Source organism: Bombina bombina, chromosome 2 (genome assembly GCF_027579735.1).
Source record: "Bombina bombina isolate aBomBom1 chromosome 2, aBomBom1.pri, whole genome shotgun sequence".
In the NCBI taxonomy this organism is placed as follows: domain Eukaryota; kingdom Metazoa; phylum Chordata; class Amphibia; order Anura; family Bombinatoridae; genus Bombina; species Bombina bombina.
The window spans coordinates 1,156,468,310-1,156,474,893 of NC_069500.1; the positions used below are offsets into that span (position 1 = coordinate 1,156,468,310).

At 34.8% G+C, this 6,584-nt stretch overlaps 1 protein-coding gene across 1 annotated transcript in view; it reads right to left on the minus strand.

Annotated features, from left to right (window-relative positions):
- Positions 1–3,344, minus strand: part of SCRG1 (stimulator of chondrogenesis 1) — a 100,770-nt gene extending 97,426 nt beyond the window's left edge. Inside the window, exon 1 of the mRNA XM_053700842.1 lies at positions 3,274–3,344. The gene's annotated coding sequence lies outside the window, so the exon portion shown is untranslated. The remainder of the gene's footprint in view (positions 1–3,273) is intronic.
- Between the last annotated feature and the right edge of the window lie 3,240 nt (positions 3,345–6,584).

Consider the following 6,584-nt stretch of genomic DNA (forward strand, 5'->3'; position numbering starts at 1 on the left):
TTAGCTTATTCTAATTAGTGTAAAAATGCTTATTATTATTTTTAACTTTATAGGCACATAAAACCCAAAATCTTTCTGTTATGATTCAGATAGAGTTTAATTATTGATCTACATATGACAATCTGAAAGTAGTTACTCTGCTTAGTTTGTGACTACCAGAAAGGGTTATTTAGCACTGGTTTAAAGATGGCTGCCTAAAAGGGATTATCTACTGCTCTATATTTGGAGGCCTAAAAGGGGTTAATCACTGTTATTTTGTGCAGAGCTGGAGAATGAATAGACAGCGAATTTCTCAATGCCTAGAGCAGAACAAATGCTATATATGACATTGTGCATAGCATATAAAGCAGAACACATTGCATAGAACTACACTTAAAAACACAGAGAACAAACAATACTTTACTATTTCAAGTTTTATTTGGTTTTATTGGTCTTTTGTTTAATTTTTATATTTTATCTAGTGACTATAATAAACTTTTCTGGGCCATAAGTATTTTGATTAAATTCAACATGGAATACTATGTAGAAAGATCCTTTTATATGAACCCAAGGCACAACCCAGTGATTTGTAAAGCTTCTTAACTTCCTGAAGTTTGCAGATGGTCCCTGTTTAGGAATTCTGTCCTGCTGCCATTCTCCCATTCTCCCTGGGCCCCATTAGATGCTTCAAGCACACAACTCTCTTCATGATCCATCCTTACTCCAAACCATGGTCCATCCACATCCTGCCAGTTACAGTTGCTCATCATAAAATGTTAGGAAGTGTATACCCTCTGTTTATAAAACTGCATGCTACATAATTGATGACAATGAATATGATCACATTATACAGTAAGAGACATTGAACAAGAGCAAAACCAAGGAAATCCTGGTTTTGCTCTTGTTCAATGTCTCTTACTGTATAATGTGATTATATTCATTGCCATTAATTATGTAGCATGCAATTTTATAAACAGAGGGAGTATACCATACCAGGAATGTGTACCAGCAAAACCTTGAAGATATTCTAGCCTTTAATGGAAAACACTTGGGGCTTTAGCCCCTAACAGAACCTGGTATAATTCCTTAGTAATGACCTGGAGACATTGTACCTTTTAATTGTGCTTCCCTGTCTTTAATGGTTTTGATTTTTTTTAATATATTTTAATTTTGCAAACTTTACAATAAACATAATAAGTAATAAATTGAACAAAGTAGAGTACTGTTATAAAGTGACAAATAATTTTAAAGGGACATGAAACCAAACTTTTTTAAATCATGATTTAGAAAGAGAATGCAATTTAAAACAACTTTCTGATTTACTATTATCTAATTTGCTTCATTTTCTTGGTAACCTTTGCTGAAAAGTATTTCTAGATTGGCCCAGTAGCTGCTGATCGGTGGCTGCACATAGTTTCCTTCTTTGATTGGCTCACCCATGTGCATTGCTACTTATTCAACAAAGGATATCTAAAGAATGAAGCAAATTAGGTAATAGAAGTAAATTTGAATGTTGTCTAAAATTATATTCTCTATCTGAATCATGAAAGAAAAAAATTGGGTTTAATGTCCCTTTAACGTCAACATGAAATGAGGTAGTTTTTAGGTGTTTATTATTAGGCTGGTGGACATTTTCTTCAACAAGTTTAAACATGGAAGGATGAGAGATGTTTCACATTTGCTTTAAACCCTTAGAAATAACATTATATACAGATTAAATTTCTGAAACTTGCAATACAGCTCTCTTGTTTCTTATAGGTCTTGAGAGAAATAGTGGCTTGATAGTAAAACAAACTACTCAGCTAGTTGGCGCCAGGTACTTTTTTTCTGGATAGGATGCAACCACAAAAAGATCTTTGCAGAATACAGCTGGCAGTGAGGCCAACACAAGCAAACGGAAAGGTATTTGTGGCAGCCTCAACAATTAACATATTAAAAATATTAGTTTTTTTAAAGCAATATAAAATGAGAAGATTTGTGCCTTATGATTATTATAGACTGTCTTTAACAACCTGCATTAGTGTTCTATCAGATTTATAAATTATATTCACTGGCATTTGAAGTGAAAAAATTACAGTGCAGCCCTTTAATTGAAAGGTTGGACACTCATGGAACTATATACTACACATTAACATTGATGACCATGAGATGTCTTTTATGGTATAATCAACCAATAAAAATAGACTAACATAATATGAATGCTAAAAACAAACATTCTATAAGAAACATTTGTGGAATATATTTGAGAAAAAAAACCCTCTACATAATTTCCCCCTTCAAACTTTGCTTCCCTTAGTAAAGCATTATGCTCATAAAATATATGCGGGGTGAGGAAACGTAATGTCTCTGGTCCACAAGGGAATTACAGATGAATCGTGTCTTTGTAAAAAGATATCAATGGCACATTTCTATCCCCAAATCACTTTTTTTTAGTCTTACATTTCATCCAAGGATGTCATTCATCTGAAATTTAGTTACAGTTTTCTTCTGAATATTTCCTCTTGATTGTACTTTAGGAAACAAATTCTCTGTAGCTGTAAATGAAGCATAACCTGTTCATTGACCTTTTAGCAGAAAGATTTTCTATCTAAAGTGAAATATTTTTCAACCAAGTTTCCTCCTGAAAAATAGTTTTAGACTCAAAATCAATTTCTTGGTGTATTTTTTTTTTTAAGTTGCAATAGCCTGTTGTAAAGCAGAATGCTTTAAAGAGAAAGCTCTTACACTGAATGGTGAGTTGTGAGAACACCCATTGCTACAAAGTGATGAATGATGAGTAAAATTTGATACAATCTGTTAAATAATTGTAATTTACTTTCTGGAAAGGAAATGAACATAAGAGCAAATGGAACATGGCTTATATGAATAATTCAACATAATTTACACATGGAATTTAAGCAACTGCATGTAAACTGCACTAACCATGACTGTATGGCAGTGTGGATAGAATGATTCTGCTCCTAAATATTACATTGTGCTGTGGTTCAGCCATGACAAATAAATATTTTCACTTAACATCAGATATGAACTTTATTAATATGGCTGCATCCCTACACTTATGCATATTTAATCATTAATGTCTAATAATTAGTACAGTAGTATTGTATTTTACCTTCTCCTGTGATCTGACATCAATAAGTAACAACTGATATTGTGGTCAAAAGTTGCACAATCCAATTTGCCTTGTCTTACAGAGATGCAGTATATTGCAATGTGTAGTGTAGTTACTCTTGCATGGATTTATAATACAACCCCATAATGCCTAGTATAATTTTGTAAGAAAGGAAAACATACCTGATTCTTCTGTTAAATTGTACTTGCGTCTCTCTCGGTAGATCTGTATGTTGTACTAATGAGCATTGGATGAGGTACAGCACCATTAAAGGAGCCAGACAGAATGGCTGAGATAGAGACGAGTGGGTTGGCTTCATATATGGAGAGAGGTATAAATGTTGCTTTGTTTCTCTAGGAGTGACAACTTCTCCTTTGCAGCCAGCTTTGGCAGAAGTAGCTTAGAATAACAGGCTGCTTTAACTGCATCTAATCCCTTGGACATCTATGATTATTACATTTTTGGAACCCAAAACAACTAGTCCTTATATATTCTAAAAAACAGTACTTGGAAATCTCAGTCAGGAAAAATCCTTTTATGTCTCCTTAAAAGCTGTATAAGACACGAATGACCACGTGGATTTAAGAAACAAAAGCTTCATTTGGAAACCACAGCTATTACTTTCAACCTTTAAAAATGACTGAAACTTTCCATAACCCTCTCTGTTGGAAACGTATTATAAAATCTGTAATATTGTCCAAATATTATTATCAAGTATTTGTTAATCTTAAAAGGTACAGTAAACACCATTTAATTACAAAACATTTCTGTTGTGTTGCTATAGAATAACACATCACCAAAGTCTTAATGTTTTTAAAACAAATTAACATAATTTTTACTGCAATTATTTTTTAAACGTCAAACTCCTCCCACCTTTTGCCTTATTTATATGAGCCAGTCTGTGCTTTAGTCTGCAGACAACAAGGCTAGCCACTGTCGAAAAATTAGTATAATTTGAATTGTTTAGGAGTTGTTATCAGTTAAAGCCAATTCGGGACATATATGGTGCCTAGGGTGCCTTTCATGTCCTGAGAATTAGAAATTGATCAATTTTCAGAGCTAAATTACATGAACAGGGGACACAATACATAATGAAAATATATTGCAACGTTGTTTATGTCTAACACTGTATATACAAATCTTCAGGTGTTTACTGCTCCCTTAAAATGACTGTTCCTAAGTGGAACTAAGTGCTATATAAAAGAGATTCACTGCATCAATAGATTACAGATCATTATGGGCCAGTCTTTTCAGAAACATCTGGGTTTCATGTTGTGCATTACTTTATGTTCACCTAAAACACAGTTCCTCTACCTTGATACAATTCAGCATTCTTCCTTAAAGAGACAGGCCATCCCAAAATTATTATTGTTTAAAAAAGATAGATAACACCTTTACTACCTATTCCCCAGCTTTGCACAACTAACATTGTTATATTAATAGACTTTATGACATTTAAACCTCTACATTTCTGTTTGTTTCTAAGCCACTACAGACAGCCTCTTATTACATGCTTTTTTATTAGCTTTTCACAAATGGAGACTGCTAGTTCATGTGGGCCATATAAATAACATTGTGCTCATGCCCGTGGTTTGTGGATGACACTGCACTAATTGGCTAAAATGCAAGTCAATAGATAATAAATAAATAGCCATATGATCAGGGGGCTCTCAAAAGAGGATTAGATACAAGGTAATCACAGACGTAAAACTTATATTAATATAACAGCGTTGGTTATGCAAAACTGGGGAATGGGTAATAAAGGGATTAACTATCTTTTTAAACAATGGAAAATTTGAAGTTGACTGTCCCTTTAAAGGGATATAAAACAGTCTGTTTCACTGTTGTAATAAAGAAGCACTAGGCAGTTATACTTAATAGAAATCATTGCAATCAACAATCATGCAATCAGCCAATAGGATTGAGCTTGCATTCTATTGGCTGTTCCAATCAGCCAATAGAATGTGAGCTTAATTCTATTGGCTGATTGCATCAGCCAATAGGATTTTTCCTACCTTAATTCCGATTGGCTGATAGGATTCTATCAGCCAATCGGAATTGAAAGGACACCATCTTTGATGACGTCACTTAAAGGAACCTTCATTCTTCAGTCGCCGTTGAATGGAAGAGGATGCTCCGCATCAGATGTCTTCAAGATGGACCCGCTCTGCTCCGGATGGAAGAAGATAGAAGATGCCGCCTGGATGAAGTCTTCTGCCGGTCTGGATGTCCTCTTCTGGCCGGATTGGATGAAGACTTTTGCCCCTCTGGACATCCACTTGTGCCCGGCTGGGTGAAGACGGCTCAAGGTAGGGTGATCTTCAAGGGGGTAGTGTTAGGTTTTTTTAAGGGGGGATTGGGTGGGTTTTAGAGTAGGGTTGGGTGTGTGGGTGGTGGGTTTTAATGTTGGGGGGTATTGCATTGTTTTACAGGTAAAAGAGCTGATTACTTTGGGGCAATGCAATTTAGTGTTTTTTTTTGTACTTTAGTTTATTTAATTTAATTATATTTAATTGTAGTTAATTGTAGGTAATTTATTTAATTAATTTAATGATAGTGTAGTGTTAGGTGTAATTGTAATTTAGGTTAGGATTTATTTCACAGGTAAATTTGTACTTATTTTAACTAGGAAGTTATTAAATAGTTAATAACTATTTAATAACTATTCTACCTAGTTAAAATAAATACAAAGTTGCCTGTAAAATAAATATAAATCCTAAGATAGATACAATGTAAGTATTAGGTATATTGTAGCTAGCTTAGGGTTTATTTTACAGGTAAGTATTTAGTTTTAAATAGGAATAATTTAATTAATTATAGTAAATTTATTTAGATGTATTTAAATTATATTTAAGTTAGGGGGGTGTTAGGGTTAGGGTTAGACTTAGGTTTAGGGGTTAATAAATTTATTATAGTGGCGACGATGTTGGCGGCGATGGAAGATTAGGGGTTAATAAATTTAATATAGTTGCGGCGACTTGGGGGGGGGCAGATTAGGGGTTAAAAAATATAATGTAGGGTTTGGCAATGTTGGGGGCAGTAGATTAGGGGTTCATAGGGATAATGTAGGTGGCGGCGGTGTCCGGAGCGGCAGATTAGGGGTTAATAATATAATGTAGGTGGCGACGATGTCGGGGGCGGCAGATTAGGGGTTAATATGTGTAAGATTAGGGGTGTTTAGACTCGGGGTTCATGTTAGGGTGTTAGGTGCAGACATAAAAAGTATTTCCCCATAGGAAACAATGGGGCTGTGTTAGGAGCTGAACGCTGCTTTTTTGCAGGTTTTAGGTTTTTTTTCAGCCAGCTCAGCCCCATTGTTTCCTATGGGGAATGGGGAAATAGTGCATGAGCACGTTTTGCCAGCTTACCACTACCGTAAGCAACGCTGGTATTGAGGTGATATGTGGAGCTAAATTTTCCTCAACGCTCACTTTTCTGAGGCTAACGCCGGCTTGCAGAAAACTCATAATACCAACGTTGTCTTAAGTGAGCG